This window comes from Lynx rufus, unplaced genomic scaffold (genome assembly GCF_022079265.1).
Source record: "Lynx rufus isolate CCGP_SWC_20201006 ecotype Redwood Valley unplaced genomic scaffold, mLynRuf1.p SCAF_15, whole genome shotgun sequence".
Taxonomy (NCBI): domain Eukaryota; kingdom Metazoa; phylum Chordata; class Mammalia; order Carnivora; family Felidae; genus Lynx; species Lynx rufus.
This window is the reverse complement of record NW_025814829.1, coordinates 53,980,931-53,992,263: the sequence shown is the minus strand read 5'-3', so window position 1 is coordinate 53,992,263 and position 11,333 is coordinate 53,980,931.

The following is an 11,333-nucleotide window of genomic DNA, read 5'->3' as shown; positions in this document are numbered from 1 at the left end:
TTCGTTTGTTCAGCAAATACTATTATGTATCTGGAACTCTATTGTGGGCTGGATTTACGAAGATGAACGTGGCAGGTAAAGTCTTACTATCTGTGTTAGGAAACTCCAGAGAAATTTTGACTTTTAAAAAGTAGCCGTCCACTTCCACTTTTTCTTGGCTACCCCCTGTAGACTGAGTAGAAAGCCAACCTCAAATTAGGTTAGTAAATGCTTTATTCATGGTGTTAATGAGGACTGGAGCCCAGGAAACATTCTTCCCGATTGCCCTGAAGACCTGCTTGGAAGCTTGTTATAATGTATGCAAATTATATACAGAAAATTATTATATATTCAAAAGGGGCAACAGGTATATGTGCTTGCAAGCAGTTCCAATACTTATGTGTCACAAGGTATAATTTGTTGTAATTATAAAAAGGAAGGTTTACTGATTTCCACACAGACGTGAGGAAGACCCTTAAGTCACCTTAATGTATGTTTCTATCGTATCTGATTGTTTAAAAATATTGCTTGCATGCCTCTGCTTAGCCTGATTTTCGGCTCTTCCTGTTCTTGATTTTTCCCTGAGAAGGTCACAGAGGCCGACCTCAGTCACCTATTGCAGTTTGAGTGCATACCACTGAGTATTGAACAAATTTCAGGCTCTCTAAACTGGCATTCGCATTTTCTTACGAGCTGGACTCTGCCTATCTGTCCAACCCGCGTACATCCGGGCCTGTCCCCACTACCCCTTAGAACGCACTTGCATTCCAGTTACTTGACTTTCTATAACAAACCATATCACTCAGTCCCTTTACACATATCTCTCCCTCTGCTGGTTTTGACACCCATGGGTGGCTACCTACATTTCTTGCAAACAGGTCCAAACATAGGTAAGTACCTGTCAAAGGGCCAATTCAGCAGCACTAGACATGGGCACAAGGAAATGTTTAGGTATATCTTCCAGGAACAGTCCCTGTTTCTCATCTCTATCGCTACTTATCCCCTAAGAAAAATATGACATTTATCTCTTTACATCAATCCTTGTTAACACCCTAAGTGGATGCATCTAGTTCAATGAAATACTCCTTTCTCTCTCATCACTTTATACACCTATTAGCGCCAATTTCAGTATAATTATTCTGTTAAATGTCCATTGAAACTGTAGTGCTAGACTATATAACATACACAGAAATCTGACCAAACAATGTGCTTAATAGAAATAAATATGAAAACCACTTGTAATTTGGTGATTTAAAGAACCTAATTCTAAATCTTCTTTTAGTGATAGCAATAGTTACACAATGCATGCTACATGCCGACAACTATTAAATAGCTTCAGAGAGGGGCGCCTGGGTGGCTTGGTCAGTTAAGCGTCCAACTTCGGCTCAAGTCATGATCTCATGGTCTGTGAGTTCGAGCCCCACGTCAGGCTCTGTGCTGACAGCTCAGCGCCTGGAGCCTGCTTTAGATTCTGATTCTCCCTCTCTCTCTCTGCCCCTCCTCTGCTCACGCTGTGTCTGTCTGTCTGTCTCTCTCTCTCTCTCTCTCAAAAATAAATTTAAGAGAGACAGGAAGATGGCGGCGTAGGAGGACGCGGGGCTCACCGCGCGTCCTGCTGATCACTTAGATTCCACCTACACCTGCCTAAATAACCCAGAAAACCGCCAGAGGATTAGCAGAATGGAGTCACCAGACCCAAGCGCAGACGAGAGGCCCACGGAAGAGGGTAGGAAGGGCGGCGAGGCGGTGCGCGCTCCACGGACTGGCGGGAGGGAGCCGGGGCGGAGGGGCGGCTCGCCGGCCAAGCAGAGCCCCCGAGTCCGGCTTGCAAAAGCGGAGGGGCCTGACGGACTGTGTTCCGACAGCAAGCGCGACTTAGCGTCTGGGAGGTCATAAGTTAACAGCTCTGCTCGGAAAGCGGGAAGGCTGGAGGACAAAGGGAGGGTGAGCTGCGGAGCCCCCGGACGACAGAGCTCAGTTTGGCGGGGAACAAAGGCGCTCGCCAGCGCCATCTCCCCCGCCCATCCCCCAGCCAAAATCCCAAAGGGAACCGGCTCCGGCCAGGGAAATTGCTCGCTCCGCGCGAACACCCAACTCTGTGCTTCTGCGGAGCCAAACCTCCGGCAGCGGATCTGACTCCCTCCGGCTGCCACAGGGCCCCTCCTGAAGTGGATCACCTAAGGAGAAGCGAGCTAAGCCTGCCCCCCCTGCCGCCGTGCACCTTGCCTTCCCACCCCAGCTAATACGCCAGATCCCCAGCATCACAAGCCTGGCAGTGTGCAAGTAGCCCAGACGGGCCACGCCACCCCACAGTGAATCCCGCCCCTAGGAGAGGGGAAGAGAAGGCACACACCAGTCTGACTGTGGCCCCAGCGGTGGGCTGGGGGCAGACATCAGGACGGACTGCAGCCCCGCCCACCAACTCCAGTTATACACCACAGCACAGGGGAAGTGCCCTGCAGGTCCTCACCACACCAGGGACTATCCAAAATGACCAAGCGGAAGAATTCCCCTCAGAAGAATCTCCAGGAAATAACAACAGCTAATGAGCTGATCAAAAAGGATTTAAATAATATAACAGAAAGTGAATTTAGAATAATAGTCATAAAATTAATCACTGGGCTGGAAAACAGCATACAGGACAGCAGAGAATCTCTTGCTACAGAGATCAAGGGACTAAGGAACAGTCACGAGGAGCTGAAAAATGCTTTAAATGAAATGCAAAACAAAATGCAAACCACCACGGCTCGGATGGAAGAGGCAGAGGAGAGAATAGGTGAACTAGAAGATAAAGTTATGGAAAAAGAGGAAGCTGAGAAAAAGAGAGATAAAAAAATCCAGGAGTATGAGGGGAAAATTAGAGAACTAAGTGATACACTAAAAAGAAATAATATACGCATAATTGGTATCCGAGAGGAGGAAGAGAGAGGGAAAGGTGCTGAAGGGGTACTTGAAGAAATAATAGCTGAGAACTTCCCTGAACTGGGGAAGGAAAAAGGCATTGAAATCCAAGAGGCACAGAGAACTCCCTTCAGACGTAACTTGAATCGATCTTCTGCACGACATATCATAGTGAAACTGGCAAAATACAAGGATAAAGAGAAAATTCTGAAAGCAGCAAGGGGTAAACGTGCCCTCACATATAAAGGGAGACCTATAAGACTCGTGACTGATCTCTCTTTTGAAACTTGGCAGGCCAGAAAGAATTGGCACGAGATTTTCAGTGTGCTAGACAGAAAAAATATGCAGCCGAGAATCCTTTATCCAGCAAGTCTGTCATTTAGAATAGAAGGAGAGATAAAGGTCTTCCCAAACAAACAAAAACTGAAGGAATTTGTCACCACTAAACCAGCCCTACAAGAGATCCTAAGGGGGACCCTGTGAGACAAAGTACCAGAGACATCACTACAAGCATAAAACATACAGACATCACAATGACTCTAAACGCGTATCTTTCTATAATAACACTGAATGTAAATGGATTAAATGCGCCAACCAAGAGACATAGGGTATCAGAATGGATAAAAAAACAAGACCCATCTATTTGCTGTCTACAAGAGACTAATTTTAGACCTGAGGACACCTTTAGATTGAGAGTGAGGGGATGGAGAACTATATATCATGCTACTGGAAGCCAAAAGAAAGCTGGAGTAGCCATACTTATATCAGACAAACTAGACTTTAAATTAAAGCCTGTAACAAGAGATGAAGAAGGACATTATATAATAGTTACAGGGTCTATCCATCAGGAAGAGCTAACAATTATAAATGTCTATGCGCCGAATACCGGAGCCCCCAAATATATAAAACAATTACTCATAAACAGAAGCAACCTTATTGATAAGAATGTGGTAATTGCTGGGGACTTTAACACCCCACTTACAGAAATGGATAGATCATCTAGACACACGGTCAATAAAGAAACAAGGGCCCTGAATGAGACACTGGATCAGATGGACTTGACAGATATATTTAGAACTCTGCATCCCAAAGCAACAGAATATACTTTCTTCTCGAGTGCACATGGAACATTCTCCAAGATAGATCATATACTGGGTCACAAAACAGCCCTTCATAAGTTTACAAGAATTGAAATTATACCATGCATACTTTCAGACCACAATGCTATGAAGCTTGAAATCAACCACAGGAAAAAGTCTGGAAAACCTCCAAAAGCATGGAGGTTAAAGAACACCCTACTAACGAATGAGTGGGTCAACCAGGCAATTAGAGAAGAAATCAAAAAATATATGGAAACAAACGAAAATGAAAATACAACAATCCAAACGCTTTGGGACGCAGCGAAGGCAGTCCTGAGAGGAATATACATTGCAATCCAGGCCTATCTCAAGAAACAAGAAAAATCCCAAATACAAAATCTAACAGCACACCTAAAGGAACTAGAAGCAGAACAGCAAAGGCAGCCTAAACCCAGCAGAAGAAGAGAAATAATAAAGATCAGAGCAGAAATAAACAATATAGAATCTAAAAAAACTGTAGAGCAGATCAACGAAACCAAGAGTTGGTTTTTTGAAAAAATGAACAAAATTGACAAACCTCTAGCCAGGCTTCTCAAAAAGAAAAGGGAGATGACCCAAATAGATAAAATCATGAATGAAAATGGAATTATTACAACCAATCCCTCAGAAATACAAGCAATTATCAGGGAATACTATGAAAAATTATATGCCAACAAATTGGACAACCTGGAAGAAATGGACAAATTCCTGAACACCCACACTCTTCCAAAACTCAATCAGGAGGAAATAGAAAGCTTGAACAGACCCATAACCAGCGAAGAAATTGAATCGGTTATCAAAAATCTCCCAACAAATAAGAGTCCAGGACCAGATGGCTTCCCAGGGGAGTTCTACCAGACATTTAAAGCAGAGATAATACCTATCCTTCTCAAGCTATTCCAAAAAATAGAAAGGGAAGGAAAACTTCCAGACTCATTCTATGAAGCCAGTATTACTTTGATTCCTAAACCAGACAGAGACCCAGTAAAAAAAGAGAACTACAGGCCAATATCCCTGATGAATATGGATGCAAAAATTCTCAATAAGATACTAGCAAATCGAATTCAACAGCATATAAAAAGAATTATTCACCATGATCAAGTGGGATTCATTCCTGGGATGCAGGGCTGGTTCAACATTCGCAAATCAATCAACGTGATACATCACATTAACAAAAAAAAAGAGAAGAACCATATGATCCTGTCAATCGATGCAGAAAAGGCCTTTGACAAAATCCAGCACCCTTTCTTAATAAAAACCCTTGAGAACGTCGGGATAGAAGGAACATACTTAAAGATCATAAAAGCCATTTATGAAAAGCCCACAGCTCACATCATCCTCAACGGGGAAAAACTGAGAGCTTTTTCCCTGAGATCAGGAACACGACAGGGATGCCCACTCTCACCGCTGTTGTTTAATATAGTGCTGGAACTTCTAGCATCAGCAATCAGACAACAAAAGGAAATCAAAGGCATCAAAATTGGCAAAGATGAAGTCAAGCTTTCGCTTTTTGCAGATGACATGATATTATACATGGAAAATCCGATGGACTCCACCAAAAGTCTGCTAGAACTGATACATGAATTCAGCAAAGTTGCAGGATACAAAATCAATGTACAGAAATCAATTGCATTCTTATACACTAACAATGAAGCAACAGAAAGACAAATAAAGAAAATGATCCCATTCACAATTGCACCAAGAAGCATAAAATACCTAGGAATAAATCTAACCAAAGATGTAAAGGATCTGTATGCTGAAAACTATAGAAAGCTTATGAAGGTAATTGAAGAAGATTTAAAGAAATGGAAAGACATTCCCTGCTCATGGATTGGAAAAATAAATATTGTCAAAATGTCAATACTACCCAAAGCTATCTACACATTCAATGCAATCCCAATCAAAATTGCACCAGCATTCTTCTCGAAATTAGAACAAGCAATCCTAAAATTCATATGGAACCACAAAAGGCCCCGAATAGCCAAAGGAATTTTGAAGAAGAAGACCAAAGCAGGAGGCATCACAATCCCAGACTTTAGCCTCTACTACAAAGCTGTCATCATCAAGACAGCATGGTATTGGCACAAAAACAGACACACAGACCAATGGAATAGAATAGAAACCCCAGAACTAGACCCACAAACGTATGGCCAACTCATCTTTGACAAAGCAGGAAAGAACATCCAATGGAAAAAAGACAGCCTCTTTAACAAATGGTGCTGGGAGAACTGGACAGCAACATGCAGAAGGTTGAAACTAGACCACTTTCTCACACCATTTACAAAAATAAACTCAAAATGGATAAAGGACCTAAATGTGAGACAGGAAACCATCAAAACCTTAGAGGAGAAAGCAGGAAAAGACCTCTCTGACCTCAGCCGTAGCAATCTCTTACTCGACACATCCCCAGAGGCAAGGGAATTAAAAGCAAAAGTGAATTACTGGGACCTTATGAAGATAAAAAGCTTCTGCACAGCAAAGGAAACAACCAACAAAACTAAAAGGCAACCAACGGAATGGGAAAAGATATTTGCAAATGACATATCGGACAAAGGGCTAGTATCTAAAATCTATAAAGAGCTCACCAAACTCCACACCCGAAAAACAAATAACCCAGTGAAGAAATGGGCAGAAAACATGAATAGACACTTCTCTAAAGAAGACATCCAGATGGCCAACAGGCACATGAAAAGATGTTCAGCGTCGCTCCTCATCAGGGAAATACAAATCAAAACCACACTCAGGTATCACCTCACGCCAGTCAGAGTGGCCAAAATGAACAAATCAGGAGACTATAGATGCTGGAGAGGATGTGGAGAAACGGGAACCCTCTTGCACTGTTGGTGGGAATGCAAATTGGTGCAGCTGCTCTGGAAAGCAGTGTGGAGGTTCCTCAGAAAATTAAAAATAGACCTACCCTATGACCCAGCAATAGCACTGCTAGGAATTTATCCAAGGGATACAGGAGTACTGATGCATAGGGGCACTTGTACCCCAATGTTCATAGCAGCACTCTCAACAATAGCCAAATTATGGAAAGAGCCTAAATATCCATCAACTGATGAATGGATAAAGAAATTGTGGTATATATACACAATGGAATACTATGTGGCAATGAGAAAAAATGAAATATGGCCTTTTGTAGCAACGTGGATGGAACTGGAGAGTGTGATGCTAAGTGAAATAAGCCATACAGAGAAAGACAGATACCATATGGTTTCACTCTTATGTGGATCCTGAGAAACTTAACAGGAACCCATGGGGGAGGGGAAGGAAAAAAAAAAAAAAAAAAAAAAAAGGACGTTAGAGTGGGAGAGAGCCAAAGCATAAGAGACTGTTAAAAACTGAGAACAAACTGAGGGTTGATGGGGGGTGGGAGGGAGGGGAGGGTGGGTGATGGGTATTGAGGAGGGCACCTTTTGGGATGAGCACTGGGTGTTGTATGGAAACCAATTTGTCAATAAATTTCATATATAAAAAAAAAAAAATAAATAAATAAATTTAAAAATAAATAAATAAATAAATGGCTTCAGAGAATGTAAGTGAAAGTAGTGCATAAAGTGTAAAGAATTCTACAAATGTTAGTTTCATCTGTTTTTTAAAAATCTGTTTTTTGGACTATCCCATAGCAATTTTCTCTTCCCCAACAGCAGGCTAGTTTTAGAGTAACTAGTAAAGCCAACTCAGTAGGATGTCGGGAACAGACAATACAAAAGAAGAATTTCCATTATTTCCATTGTCTATATCTTCTTTCCACTTCATTCAGATGAACAGTTAAAGGTTGATAGTATTATTTATAGATCGCCTCTTTTTATGCGACTTCTTTCAACATGTAATTATATAAATCATAAATATATGAGTATATAAATATAATTGTGTACAAATAAAATACAAAGGAAAGCCCTGAAAAAAATTTATTTTCATACCAATTTTTTTTAGGTATCTATGAAAGTCTGGCCCCTGCTTGCTGAATTCTTCCAAAAGCACTGGATTTTTGTCAATAGGATTGGATGTTGGTGGAGTTGTGAGATGTCTCAGCTCTGGAGATTATGTTATTACTGTCATTCTTCCTCCCAGGTACCATATTTAGGATTTTTAGACCTATTTATAAACCACTGACTCCTTGTTTACACTGGCTGGTGCCTACCGCAGAAGAAATACTTGTTGACTGACTGTCTTAGTCCATTCATTAAAATTGGCTTATTAACCTTCTTCCCAGAGCACTGCCAGCAAAAATGTGAGTGCTGCCAGCATTCCCAGCACTTCCATTTCAGGCATCAGCAGCTCTGCTTTACTGGAAGGACTCTCACAGTTCAGCTTTAAAATAGTATTGATAATATTTTAGTTGCCCTGTTGAATTTACCATTATAACATTCACTATAATTTGTAATACTATGTAGGCTATGCATTTATATACAGTTATACACAATGGTACATAGGGGCTCACACTCAATATATGTGTCTGTCAGAACAAAATACTTTAGAAAATTCTATATAGTATTCTTCCTAATCCATATCTATATTGATGTACGGAGTTTAATATAGTTAAAGGTTATAGACTAGTGGGGCACCTGGGTGGCTCAGTCGGTTAAGTGTCCAGCTGTCGATTTCAGTTCAGGTCTTGATCTCAGGGTTGTAAGTTCAAGCCCTGCATTGGGCTCCATACTGGGCATGAAGCCTACTTAAGTAAAAAAAAAAAAAAAAAAAAGGTTATAGACAAGATTATATTAGGCCCGAGTTAAACTTATGGCTGAAAACAATTAAAGAGGCAGGTCACCCTGACACCACATGTATTTATGTCTGCCAGAAGGAGGTGAAGAGGTTCTTAATCTTTTTTTATGCCATGGACTTCATTAGCAGTCTGGTGAAGGCTTTGCAGCCCTTCTCAGAGTAATCTTTCTGAATGCATGAACTACATAGAGGGTTACATTTTAAACAGTTTCATTGGAACACAATTCTATCCTTGGGTCCCAGCTTCAAACCCTCTGAAGCTCTATGGGTACTTAGTTTCCTCAGGCTGCTACAACAAAATATCATAGACTAGGTGGTTTAAACAATAGAAATTTATTTTCTCACAGTTCTGGAAGCCAGCAAATTTGGTTTCTTGTGAGGGTTCTATTCCTGGTTTGTAGATGACCATCATCTTTCTGTATCTTCACGTGGCCTTTCGTGTGTGTGTGTGTGTGTGTGTGTGTGTGTGTGCGTGCACGCGCACGCACACACACACACACACACACACTCGTGCATGGGTAGGGAGGGAGAGAGCACATCTCTGGTGTCTCTGTCTCTGCTTGTAAGGACACTAATCCTATTGGATTAGGGTCCTACCCTTATATCCTCACTTAACCTTAATTACTTCCTTAGAGGCCCCATCCCCAAACACAACCACACTGGGAGTTAGGGCTTCAACATATGAATCTGGGGGCAGGGGGCGGGGTAACAAACGTTCAGTTCAAAACAGTACTACAGGAAGTTAACAATAGTTCCCATGTCCATTCTCAGAAGCTCTCGGAGATTAAAGTTTGAGGACTCTGAGAAATGGAAGAATTTAGAATCTAGGGATTCTAGTAGATGAAAGATACCTAAGCAACCCCAAGAATACTGAAAAGTAAATGCTGTTTTTACATGTGTTTTGATACTATCATGGTTGTAACTTAACTTGATCAAAGCATTTTTGCTGGAGTTAGTCTCAGAATAGTCTCAGAATTTAGGGGACAGAATAAAGAAGTATGATCTGTAATATAGATGGACAATAATTAAGAACCAGTCTGGGGCACCTGGGTGGCTCAGTCGGTTAAGCATCTGACTTCGGCTCAGGTCATGATCTCACGGTTCGTGGGTTCAAGCCCCGCTTTGGGCTCTGCGCTGACAGCTTGGAGCCTGGAGCCGGCTTCAGATTCTATGTTCCCCCTTCTCTCTGCCCCACCCCTGCTTGTGCTCTCTGTCTTTCAAAAATGAATAAACATTAAAAAAATTTTTTTAATAAATAAAAATTAAGAACCAGTCAACTGTACAATATTTATACATTATAAAAGTCACCTGGGTGACTCAGTTGGTTAAGCGTCCGACTCTTGATTTTGTGGCTCAGGTCATGATCTCAAGGTTCGTGAGATCAAGTTCCACCTCTGCACTGATGATACAGAGCCTGCTTGGGATTCTCTCTCTCCCTCTCTCTCTCTCTGCCCCTCCCACTCATTCTCTCTCTCTCTCTCTCTCTCAAAATAAATAAATAAACTTTAAAAAACCTTTGAAATGTAAATAATTCTACAAACATTACCTAGTCTAGTTTTGAAAAACTATTTTTAAAAGTACCCTATAACAATTTCTCCAGTTAGGGAAGTATGAGTAAAAATACAAGTATTGTAAAACACTAAAAGAAGATTTAGAATTAGGACAATCAGAGAGCCCTTCTGTGGCTCAGTAGGTAGAGCAGAGGACTGTAGGTGTGATGGCTAGAGGTAGGACAATCAGAAGAGAATAGAGACCCAGTAGAGCTTACTATTCAGCTAAAAGGGCAGAATAGGGGCCAGAGCTGGACCATAGACTAGCTTCTGAGGACACAGAGGGGCGGTCAACCTTGGGCATAGCCCCTAAGATCTCCCTGGGATATTTCTATGCCCTGAAGGGAATCTCACAAGCAGCTCTTCATTCTTTTGCTGTTTCTCACTCTGAGAGCCTGACAGTAAGACCCCTTTGATTCTGTGATGATAGTAAAAACACTACAGACTGTAATGAGACAGCAGATAGCTCTGAGAGCTCCCATTAGGGATGAAGGATATCAGAGGTATTTGTGGGGCCATCCTGTAAACTGTCTCAAGCACAAATTCTTAACCTGCATATGTTGGAAAACAACCCCTTCAAACCTCTGTAAGCAGCCAGCCAAACTGAAATTTGGAAAACTTGGCCGAAACCTTTGGCCACTACTCAGAATGTGAGTAAGACCTTCTCCAGGGTGCTAAAAAATATTTTTGTGTAGTGATGGAGGTCAAGCATTGGAGGGATCTTTGGCACTTGGGGCAGGTGGAGATTCCAAACGGACATACTGGCTGGCCCTGGAGTTGCACATGACATCCAGACTGTGCTGCATGGAGACTAGACTCCACACCTCACCGTCTGGAAAGAGGGAAAGCCACAAGTGCCGATCCAGAAAAACACACCGCTGTCTGCAGTTGTCCCGAAAAGCCTGGCCTCGGGAAAGAACTTGATCAGAAAATTTTTAGATCTGGCCAGTGCTTATTGTTTGAAATCCAGGAGGTGCTTTGCTGCTACAGCTGCAGTCCGATCCACCTGCTGAAGTCCCAAGTTCACTATCCTCGTCAGAAGCATTAAGCCTGC